A 13,084-nucleotide genomic window follows, 5' to 3' on the forward strand; every position below is an offset into this window, starting at 1 on the left:
AGACTAATAATGCCAACATCAAATGAAACGCGTAGGTTCGAACATGAGTTGGGCGCCAAAATGTAGCGTGCAGAACTCCCAGCTACGGTTTCGCCACTGTTCCGGGGATTCTTTAAAGGCGAGTGGCTTAAGCGCCACCTCTAAGAGGACCACTCGCGCGAGATTTGCCCGGCAAAGGACCAGTCTTATAACTAGCCTCTGAAAATGGTTGAAGAATCGCTCGAACAGTGACTCTTTCCCCAAGTGTTTCCCAATAACGTTCCTATGACTTTTTGGCCGCCACCAAAGAGATCTGGAGGAAATCCGCAGATCTACCCGGGGAAAAGAAAACAATCAACTACCTTGCTGTCCACTTATCACCTCTCGCTTCAGGCGCAAAAGTGAAACTCCAACGTAAATCCAAACATGTAAATTCAACAATTATAGTATACCCGATACGAGACGCAAAACGGTTTCTCCAAAAGAAAATTAACCCAAATACATATATCTCATATAAACATTTATTCCTAACTATTTAACACAATACTTTCCCAATCCTAATGTCTACCCTAATGTGTCCCTCGTGCGTCTCCATGAATTTAACCGTATTGTTTATTCTTCCTAAACGTCTTCTTTTTCTCGGTGGTCACTGCATCATCATTTACCGTTCAATAAGAAATACCCACCCACATGCGCATGTTATAACGGGTTAGGGTACTCACGGTTTGAATTCAAACTGGCTCTGCCCGGAGTGCTGTTATAGCGTAGCACTCCCTTCCGACGGAAATGGCTTTGTCGGGAACTTTGACTCCAGATCGTGGGGTCAGCAGTGCGTCACGTTGTCCTCTGCGGTGTGCCGAGCCTCGAAGGATGTGTTGGTTCTCAGGAAATCAACCCTAAATAAACCGCCGTCGAACGGCTGTTCGACGCTATAAGTTTGGCTTTATAGTTTCAAAGTAAAGCTGATTTTTTTTTACCTTTTGGAGCTTTATTTCAAAGCACAGACACTTAACGAAACCTTGGTAAATTTGAATTTCTTCGTTAATTTTCCCTATACAAAAAAGCAACAACTATTACACATTTTAAAGAAATCGTTTAACACAGAAACCTACTTCAAAAACACACCGCGACGCGATTTCAAAATCGCACTCCTGCCTCTTCCACAGATTGGGTCAAAGTGAACGAGCAAAAAGTATGACGGTTGCTTCAAACAATTAACCCTTTCCTCCAGGAGAACAATATTTGCCGAAGCCAATAAGGTTCTTTTTGAACCGCGAATTTCCCCAGACCCCCAGTCCTACAGCTAAACAAGTCATAATTGTCCGCTCTTTGTTTCAAGGTTGAGTCAGCTAATTCTCGCGATTCTTCCACGAAACCTGGCTTCTTTATTTTCCTCGCGCATGAGTGACCACTCAAGCTAGCGTCGCTTAAGCTACTCGCTCTTGTATTGGTGTGGCGGAACATGAGCTTTGCCTCGCTCTTAGATGTTGTGTTGCGTACAACAGCACAACGATTTCATGCAAGTTATGAACATCGTCGTGTGCAATGATCGACGGGAAAAAGTCTGTTTCATATGTACTGAGTACTTATGTTTCAGCAGAAGTTTGGCAAGTGTGATTTAAATATTTTAATTATATTAACATAATAATTCCTCCAACAAATAAATAAATAAATAAATAAATAAATAAATAAATAAATAAATAAATAAATAAATAAATAAATAATAAATAAATAAATAAATAAATGAAATAAATAAATCTACCAAAAGTGGGTGAATAAATATATAAATAAATTAACTAGAAAGTAAGTGTATGTACAACATTGAAAATAACTACATTACACTTAACAGAATATTTACAAGAAATGTTAAACACTACAATACACAAATGTACACCTGTTACATAAAGCTGGCTCTGTTACAGGTAAAAAGCTAATGAGCCTAAATAAATAAACAAATGGGATAAAAATGGGTGCTCTTAGCCAGATACAATGAGTATCCGATTTCCTCCTGCTAGAGAACATCCCGTATTTAGACACCCTTTTGGGCGGTCTTCGGTGACATCTCGCTGGCGATCATCGGAACCCCTCATGAAGTTCATTTTGCACTGCTTGGTTGTTTTCTCGAGCTGTAACTCAACGCAGTACTTTGCAATTCCGAGATGCTTCATGTGAAAAAAGACTCCTCCAGCATGTTCTTCATGGCTTCATCAGCGGTTTGAACCGATAAGTACCGAAGAAAGATTTGATCTTCTTGGCAGTAAACTTCGGATCGTTGTCCTGCTGAAATACGAACTTCTTTTTAAGGCTGAATAAGGCTGAGGTCTGAATCAGCGAAACCTTCTGATTTTACCGCAGGATGTTGATGAAGGCATCTGCCATCATTATCGCGTCGATTTCGACGAGGTTTCAAACTATTTGCTATAAACTATTTGTTCCCCAATTTGAAGAAATGACTGGCGGGAAAAAGATTTTTTCATTCAAACGGGGGGTGATTGCAAAATCGAATAGCTATTTTTCAGACTTGGACAAGTCCTGTTATTAGGATGGGATCAACAAATGAGAGACCTTGACTCTCGTATGGTCAACCTGCTGACCAAAGTTTTCTTACGATTGTCAACGAAGTATAGTGATTGTTTCATAGAAATTTCATCATCCAGCTCGTCCTACAGGAACCCCGGCTCGCTTCCATCGAGTCCATGGCATGACGAACAGCGTACTTTGTTCTTAATCGTTCGGATAACCATTCAATTTTACTTGGGGACTTGGTCATTGGTATTTCGCTATCTCTGAGGGTTTTTTTTATGAAACGTTTGTTACTGTATTGCTTAACATTATCCGTCTTGAAGGTCTCCAATTTCTTGTCGATCTGTTGTTCTGCAATAGCCGCAATATGAGCAAAGACACGATAAGGGGTTTCTGCGTGACAACGCTCGACCGCATGTTGTTCGAGTAGTTAAAACATACCTGGAAATACTTCAATGGGACATTCTACAGCACCGGCCATATTTTTCAGATGTACAAGAAGAGACCAATAATTGGGAAGATTTGTGGATCGCTTCGAAAGACGAGGAATCAGGAAGATGGGAAAATGTTAGTGGATAGTTTCGTGCCAAACTATGACTTCTTCAGTTTGTCAACGGTATATATTAAAGATTCATGAAAAGTTTGATGACCTTAATTCGATGGTGAATGAATGGTATATGGTTTGGTATGGTATGAAGTAAAGCACTATTCAATAGAGCAACCGCACTGTCGTATTTGGCACTTTAGGGCTTCGGGAAAAATTGGAATGAATTCAATTCTTTTCCGTTCAATAAAGCGTGAGGTTGTCATCGTATTGTCATCAGTGAGTGATCCATATGATAGAAACTCATGTTTGTGATTATTATCGCTTCTCTCAAGATTGCCCGAAATAATATTCCAAAACTATCCAGCTTCGAGTGACATTTTCTAAGAACCTCCAACCCTTCCCCTTCGTAATTTCACGTTTCGAAAGATTCCGCCACAAGAAACCGCCGACCCAAACTTCTTCGCACAACCATAAAAATATCTTACCAACGTCATCAAATTCTCATTTTCGCCACTCTGGACGTTGGGTTTTTTGCCGGGCCACAGTCTCCTGCCCCGGTGTGAGCAACAAAACAGCCGTAAACAACTCTTCCGACTGCTGCCCGGCACAGCCTGCAAACCAAGGGAAGCCGGACACAGTCCGAGGGGAAGAAAGTATCTGATGCGAGACCAAAAAGTATAGCAATTTATACGACATCAGGGACCACTATCTAAATTTTCTGCTGCAGTTCTTCTCGTACACCGCTCCTCCCCTTCCGCCTACGGTTTCCAGAATCCGGCTCTCGCAAATCCACAGGAATAGTTTTTTGTCCGGTCGGCCGAATGCCATTTGCTTCTTTCCACTGCACAAAACTACATACCACACCATAAGGATGAGTGTAGCATATTTGTAACGTCACCACCGGTCCGGAACGAAACACCAAGACTTGGTTCCTTGGTCCACCCGCCTGGCTCCGTGTCCCGGTCTCCGAAAAAGCGTCATCCCACTAAACAATGACCACGAAACCGTCTGCCCGGTTCGGTCCAAGGCAAGGAGCAGCCAAAGAAAAGGCGGAAATTAAAGTGAAATTAAAACTAATGTCCACACTATTTCGAATAAATTCTAATTTTTGTTTAGCTTTCCGGAACGAAACCGGAACTGTTTTCTCACCCACACGTGAATGCCTCCGCTGGGGATGGCCGAAGCGGCCGAAGAAGCTAATGTGTCTTTGTGTCGGTTGTGTGTGGTTTTAGAGCGGCGAAATTCATCTCCGGAGGAGGGAACATTCATTTCCCGAGAGGGAAGAAAATGGGAAATTTATGAATTTAATCATCTCCGGATAATGCACGGGTACGAACAAAAACACGTTCTTGGTTTTCGATTTTTCGGCATGCAGCGTGAAAACTATTCGCTGTCATATTTATGTCCGCTCACCTGTCGTTTAAAATGCATAGAAATTACATGATACCTGAATGCAAAATCGTGCATCGTATTTTCCCCCCACCATTTGAACAACGACACCAGATGCAACTTCTGGTAATTGAGTGTCGTTCCCCGGGTGCCATTATCCGGTAGGTTTTATATACGTATACTATCGGCACGGATGCTGGCGCAAATCCAATTTCGCGGGAACAATGGCGCAAAAGTGTCACCGACAGCAGCAGCAGCAGCAATGGCGATATACCACGGCTACATTAATAAATTATGAATTGAAACCGGGCTTTCACCTGATTGCTGCGGTGCGAGGATACGTAGGAGGGAAAAAAATATTTCCACAGCTGCAAACTTCGACAATGGAGTGCTAATAACAATATTAAATTACCGGACCGCAACCGACTTCACGGCGGAACATTTTTTTCTTCTATGGTTGTCGTAAGATTGGGGTTAGAGTGTGGGCTAGCTGTGGAAATATAACCAATTTCTCAAACGAAACAACAAGTAGGTAAAAGATGTCGTCTTTCTTTTGATTTTTGACGTAGAACTACGACTTTCTTTGAGGGTGCCAAATCAGAAAACATGTCACGTTTTTATGAAATAAAGTTAACGTTAATAACTATTTTTGCCGCAAACGGATTCTGGCGATTTACATACCAAACAAAACGGAAATTCCCTAAGATTTGTTTGATATGCTATACATTACAATCCCATGGTGTGTAAATGGTTGAAATTCATGAAAACTATAAGCGCTTCCATTTTCCCATACATGCCTTCAACTAGGATTATATTTGCGCTAATCTTGATCATAATGAAGCAGTGTTACTCTTTTCGAGGTTGTTGAGATTAGCAGAAAGAGTTTATTTCGTTTATTTAGTCACCAAGAAAGTAAATGTCGTTCTGGAATTTTGCATGTGATTTGGTTTTGCTTGCCCGTAGCAAAACTTTCTCCATTAATGATGATAACTGCGTTTATCTCGAGTATATATTGTTCTGCGAGGACAAAAATGAATCATCAAACAATAATCGTCAAACAAGAAAAAATATTTCAGGGCGACCAGACTGGTAGAATGGTTATTTCTAGAATTTCGTAACATTATAAAATAACATTATAAATAGCAGGTATGAACAAGCGACTTGAATTGAACTGCAGCGTAGTTCTACGTCAACAATGCGGTCGTGTCTTGGACACAACCTCCTATAATTTTTTTTTCACAAGTCTGTGCTTGCGAAAAAAAAGACATTTCATCCCAAGATTTCCTTTCTCTTGATTTTTGTGGCGCCTAAACTCGCAAAAAAGATTTTCGTATAATTATATTTAACTGGGTAGACGTCGAAGATGTACTTTACATTAATCTATGACATCAGTGGTTTCCAACACAAGCAGGGCGTGAATAAAGTTCAACGATCAGATTTCAAAAATGGTCTTTCTTTTCTTCATTTTGCACTATAAGACAGTATAGTTTTTAGTTTATAAAATCAAAATATTTTGGTAAAGAATATTGCTAAACATTTCAAGATCAAGTTTTGAAAACCTTTTTGTGGATTCAAGATGACATCTTAAAAACTTGTGGGCTGCCATCCCTATCCCAACCATCACAAATTGAGCGTTGGCAACATAGAAAGGGCTCAAGCTGTCAATTCAGTCGAGCTGTCAATATTCTTTTGATGATTTCGCAATGTGAGTATTGCTTGGGATGATCTCTATGCATATGTCTTTTTATGCGAGCTGCAAAAAATGGCAGCATGACTGCTTCTTGTTCAAAAAAGGGAATACTCTAGTCTTGTTTTCAAAAGTGGAATTTGCACTGACGGAAATAAAACCGATTGTCTCACTTAACGGCAATTGTTCGTAATATTCATTGAATTATTTGAGAGTTGTAGGTTCTGTAAAATCTTGTAACGACAAGTTTTTTTTTAAATAGTACACCTTTCTGTCCATAGACATGAGGAACAAAAAATTACAGGAAAGTTGTGTCTGCTACCGCATATGACGTAGGATTACGTTAGGCTTTTTGTTGCATATTGATTTTGGATATGTTTGTAAAACTCCATTAATAATCTATTTGTTAATAATTTGGAGGTTCTAAAAAGGACCGTTTAGTTTGATTGTTGGGTATTGTTTGTGCACTCCACCAGTAATTTAATAGAGCGATGATGGCATAGGGTGGTGATTAGTTGTTGCATGGTGAATCACGATAAAAAATGCTAATGAGATATGCTGAACACAACCCTCCGTGGTCCTGGAAGAGATGGATAACTGTAAGGATAAAATGATGAACACTGTTTAAATAACTAAATGCACTATCTGTGTTATTTCTTTCCAAGTATCGGAACTCGATTGTGATTTTTCTGTGGTTTAGATTTTGCTTACGCCTGAAAATCACTCACTCAATCAGAGCATTTACGCCTGGCAAGCACGATTCAAATTCTGCAATTTTCTACAAATTACCGAATGGAATGCTCGTACTTTACGTTCCCCAGGTAAACGATGACGTCGAATATGTCATCCACATCAAATTCTCGAAGAAGGTCCTTATAATTGTGAAAAAGACTAATATTTTAATATTTCGATACGAAATATGTTGACAACAGTAGAAAAGTTGGGTACAGGGAACGCTCCAAGTTGTAAGTCTTTGGTCACTTTATACAACTCTTCATCAACTAAAATCACCAATCCAATCTCTGGACATGAATCCAACGGAACATCCGTAGAATGCGGTTGATCGATGCCTTCGAGAACATCATGTAACTTCACAAAAACAACTGAAGGAAATTCATCGTGAAGAAGGGTACAAAATCGAGTCTCCAGTATGCCAGAAGCTAGCACCAGAGTTCAGCAGGATAGTCAATGGACTATGAAGAAATCCGCCTTCGCATTTAATTGTAAAGGAGTTTTTGCAGTTTCTCCGTTAACATGACTTAACAGTCATTCGGGCGTTTAGTTGCTATCTCTCTCACCGATTCCACTTTTTCATCTCATTCTTCCCCGTCAAATGGATTTCATTGCATATGGAAGTGACTCCCCCCAGACTGAATGCGTTTCTCTTTCATGCTTCTCGTATGCATGTATCGATGTTTGAGCTCACGGTGGGTAAACATTGGAACCATTATTGGTGTATCTATTTTTTGCAACAGAAATCAAGTTTTCGTTTCATTTTATAAGGACGTTAAAATAAGATTGTCTACGCGGATAACGAGATTCATGTCAGGGTGGAGTAGTAGTGGCGGATTCAAATCGGGTTGAATGAAGAGGCAGATTTGTATTCATTCATCACGTCAATTAGAATAGCCGTTTGCTAGAATAGTTCAACAGACATCTTCGCTCTTAACGCTCGTCAATTTATTTCTAGTCAATTCAAGTTATGTTGACGGCGAATGTTGAGTCCTAGTCGGAGCGAAGCGACTAAGAGGAGGGTCGATTTTCATTTTCCATCTTCGAAAATGTTTGGCCCTGGCTAGTGCACACAATGTTAAATCGATTGAAAAAAAGTCATTGCATTGAAAAGAGGTTGACGTTTTTAATCATCCGAATATTTTTTTGAAAGTTCTTTTGTCAATGTCCATTGATAATATTGATAATGCCAAATGAATGCTCTCGGGCATAACTTAGTGTTCTGCAATATCTTAAAACAGAGACTTAAACTATACGCAAAAAAACTGTCAACAAGTCCCATTCCATTTCGTCCTGTGCTAAATTTCAAATGAATACATTTTCACCATCCATTCACTCCACCAACGAGAGGAAAAAATGAAACACCAAATTAGCTCCTTCGCTCCGTTTAATTACACGCAGGCTAAAATAGCATCTATGCGAAACACACTGACATTTGTTCCGACAGCGAAACGAAATGACATTTTCCAGATTTAATTAGTTTTAACCGATCGTCAACTCCCAGCCGAAATTGCCTCCCACTCGCGTTGCTGCTCCTTCCTCTATAAAGAAGAAGGGGAAACATCAAATTTCAGTTCCGGGGAAAAAATCGTAGGGATCAAAAGCAGCCGCCGTGTCCATTACTAATTAACGACCATCAACATCCATCGGCATCATCTGGGTAAAGTCTCGACAGTGGGGGAGCCGTCGCTTCGACAATCTTGAAAACATCTCGAGAATGACCATTTGCAGGCAATTATTTCCCGCTGCCTGCTTGGAAAAGAATGCGTCATTCCGGGGTCGCAAAGCTGAATGGCAAACGTCAAGAAGCACATCTGGTACCGTTCCGACTTCCGGCTGGTTGTTTAAAATAAACACATTCGTCTTTTTTCTCCGTATGTCCGACCAACCAAGCAACCAACCAAAGGCGACCCGGGGGCCATTCAAATTTTCAACACTTGATGCTCATCTCGTCCTTTATACGGTTCTGACAAGTGCCGTATGCCATGAACCGTCAGCATCAGCAGGAAGCGAGGGAGGGAGGACAGCGGCTTTCACCAGGAGTATCAACAAACAGTCCCGAAATTTGGGATTTTGTTGATTTAAATGTGAAGTCGAAGAAGGAGATAGATGCTCGCCCTCTCGGAGGGAATGAAATCTCAGGCGTAAAAAGTCATTCCGACGAATAATTAAGCTTTAACGTTCAAGTGTAGCGATGGTTTGTGAAACGAAAAACCGTACAATCCCGGCCCATTTAAAGCGGGACCCACATACGGGGATTTCCTTCAAAGCTTTCCACCACATCAAGGCGAAAAGGGTTAGCGCTGTCCGGTTTTACCTCTTCTCTCCGCATCCTGGTGGCGGGATTGCTTCGTTTCTGGAGATAAGCACTCTTTCTGCTCTGTGGATAGATTAGATAAGAGCCGTCCACCACTGGATATGCGGGGAGTGGAAGAGACGCGTCCGGATGTGTATTTAGCGCAGAGAATATAGAGCGAAGGATACCACTTTGGGAGTCCTTTCCTCCGGGAGGGGCGAATGGTCACGTGGTTATATATGAACATGTTAGCCACTTTTTGGATTGCTCGAGAAAGTGGATTTGCTACTGCTGCGTCGGGAACGGGGGGCAATCCCGACTTCAAACGGGCAACCCATCTGAGCGGGGACCAAACAGCGTGAGAATTGCGCAATCTGGACGGGTGAATGGGATCGTTAAGGGCCCGGATTTGGATTTGATTTAAAGGGGAAGTGCGTAACCACCGTTGATGGTAGTTTAATGAAACGAGCTTCGGAAAAATTGAGTGTGGCTTATTGGATCAGCAAGCTGGAATAGTGGTACTGTTGGATTCAGATCCGTTCTTGATGCCAATGTATATCCCATGAAATGCTGGTTTGGTTACAAATTATTTTACAAACATTCCGAAAGCAATATTGACAGCTGTTGTTCATACAAAGACTGGCTCACTAAATTCAACAAAAGCTGTTCACCGAGACCATACCTCAGGTCTCAGGTCCTAATAAACAAAAAAAATATGGATAATCCATCTATTTCGAACAATTTTGAATTCATCATATTTGGGGCTATCCATTTCATAGTTCAGGAAATTCAACTTATAACTTGTTTAGTTCTTCATTCATAATGCGGTTGTGTCTTGGACGCCAACCACTCTTCACCCTTCCACGTAGAGCGAGATCATATGTGCATGGAACAATTTCATTCTGTTTCTTACAAAGAATAAAATTATGTTGTATAATAATTGTCATCTAAATTGGTAGATTTAGGTAACATTTTGAGAGTAGAAAATTTCAAAGTTAGTGGTTTTTAAGTTGTTGTTGTTAATTTTATTCCAAAAATGCATAATAAACTTAATCATTTTTATAAATCAAATTGAAGCTCTCCAAATGCTCTTTAATTTGTTCTTCGACATCTAATTCCTATTTTTTTCTAATTCTGCTGCCATATCATTTTGAACAATTCCTGGTGAGCATTCAATTAGAATCTTCAAAAACCACGATTTTTACTCCATTGTACTTATAATAATCAATTAACTTCAATCTTAACTTCAAAATATTACATTTATATTTTGAAAAAGTCATATTTGAAATATTAAACTTTTTTTCAAACTGTTTCTAAACATTGTATACTGTATAAAATGTATATAATCGAATCATATATAATCGTGTCAGTATATAATAGATTCCAATTTGTTACTTCAGGAATTCTGTCTCGTTATTGTGGTTTTAGTGGAAAACCTGACCAAGAAAATCAATTTTGCTTTCGTTAGTATTGTTTAGCCTGGGAATGGAGTTTTCAAACATCTACTGTTCAGAATATGAATCATGCGTCGAAACTTGATCCAAATTCCGAACACTTCTTGAATACTAATTTTTATGAAGATTTCTACATAGAAGATCTTTTTTTTCGTGTATTTATAGTAAACTAGCTGATCCGGCAAACTTCGTCTCGCCCAAAATTTATTTTTTGTTATCAATGCCTTCAAACATTTACGTTTTCTTGCTAAGCGAACGTCCAATCGCAGAACTGTTCATTGATTGATTTTCTAATCGACCCATTAAAATTATCTTTTATTATAAAAAAAATATGATAGAACAAAGACCTAAATCGGACAACTCCTTGCTTGACTTGTGCTCTTATCAACATATTCGGCGACCCATTTTTATTTATCACTAGCTGACCCGGCAAACTTCGTCCCGCCCAAAATTTGTTTTTTGTTATCAATACCTTCAAATATTCAAGTTTTCTTACTTTGAGCGAATTCATGGGTCCAATCGCAGAACTGTTCATTGATTGATCTTCTAATCGACCCCGTTGAATTTTGTATGGCAGCTCCCCTTAGAGTGAGGAGGTGGACTGTCTAACCACCGTAAAAATATTTATTGCACCCAAAAACCTCCACATGCAAAATTTGGTTCCATTTGCTTGATTAATTCTCGAGTAATGCAGAAATTTGAGTTTCATTTGTATGGCAGCCCCCTCTCAGAAAGAGGGGAGGAGTGTCTAGTCACCATGGAAACGTTTCGTGTCCCCTAGAACATTCGCATGACAAATTTGGCTCCATTTGCTTGATTAGTTTTCGAATTATGCAGAAATTTGTGTTTAATTTGTATGGCAGCCCCCCCCCCCTTAGAGGGGGGGAGGGGTCTCAAACTATCACGAAAACCTTCTCCGGCCCCAAAAACCCCTACATACCAATTTTCATGTTGATCGGTTCAGTAGTTTCCGAGTCCATAAGAATCAGACAGACAGACAGACAGACAGACAGAAAGTAAGGAATTTCAAACCACCATAGAAACAATGATTGTCCCCTAAATCCTCCACGTGCCAAATTTGGTTCCGTTTGTTTGATTAGTTCTAGAATTATGCAGATTTTTTTCATTTGTATGGGGGAGGAGTGTCGAACCAACATAGAAACGTTTATCGATCTCTAAAATGTCTATATGCCAAGTTTGATTCCATTTGCTTGATTAGTTTTCGAGTGATTCAGCCCCCTACTCCCTTTAGAGAGGGAGGAGGAGTGTCAAACCTCCATAGATACATTTATTGCCCCTAAAACCTCCATTTGCCGAATTTGGTTCCATTTGCTTGATTAGTTGTCGAGCTATGCAGAAATTTGTGTTTCATTCGTATGGCAGCTCGCCCTTAGAGGGGGGTGGGGAGGAGTGTCTATTTATCATAGAAAGTTTCGTGCCCTCAAATGTCGAATTTGGTTCCATTTGCTTGATTAGTTCTTGAGTTATGCAGAAATTGATGCTTCATTTGTATTTTGTATTTTCAGCCCACCTTAAAGAGGGGTAGAAGTGTTCATTCGCCATAGAAACGTTTGTTGTGCCCTAGAACCTCCACATGCCAAATTTGGTTTCGCTTGCTTGATTAATTCTCAAGTTATGCAAAAAGTTGTGTTTCATTTGTATGGTAGTCTCCAATTATAGGCTGTATCCAGGTTTGCCAACTATAATTTTAAAAAATCAGGAAGAATAAAAATAAAAATCAGTACAGGTAAACTTCGATATAACGTACATTTCACTTTCAAAATTGTACGTTATATCGAAGCATAATAAAGTACTAACAAACGTAGTCTATAATATATTATTGTGTTGCTGTTTTAGTAAAGTTAATGAATAACTTCAATCAGAAGTCGAAGCCAATAATAAAGTACTAACAAACGTAGTCTATAATATATTATTGTGTTGCTGTTTTAGTAAAGTTAATGAATAACTTCAATCAGAAGTCGAAGCCAGCCTTTCTCATGATGTTTCCCTTCGTACTGTTGATTAAAGATTGATTCATTTAGAATCCGGAATCACAAAACCAGCTGTATTTCGGGATTGATTGAAGGCACAAAACTTTTTTTAGCATCACAATGCAGATAATTCATTGTTCTATCAGAAAAAAAAATATTGCAAAAAAATTTCCTTTACACTTTGGAAATGTGTACGTTATATCGAGGTAAAATATACGTTATATCGAGTGACGTTATATGAAGTGTACGTTATAACGAGGGTACGTTATATCGAAGTTTCCCTGTATAAATCAGGATAGCTCATTTTGGGTTTTCCGAAAAGTTAATATCGATTTTTGGCAAAACAAAAACATAATAAATAAACATAATAATAATAACATAATAATAAAAAACATAATTTAATCAAAGCATTATCATTTAAATTTATATCCATAGTTTTGTTTCACAATCTTTCTCATTCTTTCACACAGCTTAAATATTCTATCC

The 13,084-nt window shown here is 39.3% G+C and overlaps 1 long non-coding RNA gene across 2 annotated transcripts; it reads right to left on the minus strand.

Moving 5' to 3' along the window:
• Nucleotides 1-650: 650 nt before the first annotated feature.
• On the minus strand, nucleotides 651-1,498 carry LOC129765038 (uncharacterized). Of its 2 annotated transcripts, none has more exons than XR_008741336.1 (3): nucleotides 1,092-1,498; nucleotides 957-1,030; nucleotides 651-898 (listed from the first exon to the last, which is right to left on the minus strand). It is a non-coding gene; the product is annotated as an uncharacterized LOC129765038 (long non-coding RNA). The 2 variants fall into 2 exon arrangements; XR_008741337.1 differs by having other exon boundaries at nucleotides 957-1,049.
• Between the last annotated feature and the right edge of the window lie 11,586 nt (nucleotides 1,499-13,084).

This window comes from Toxorhynchites rutilus, chromosome 1, assembly GCF_029784135.1.
Source record: "Toxorhynchites rutilus septentrionalis strain SRP chromosome 1, ASM2978413v1, whole genome shotgun sequence".
In the NCBI taxonomy this organism is placed as follows: domain Eukaryota; kingdom Metazoa; phylum Arthropoda; class Insecta; order Diptera; family Culicidae; genus Toxorhynchites; species Toxorhynchites rutilus.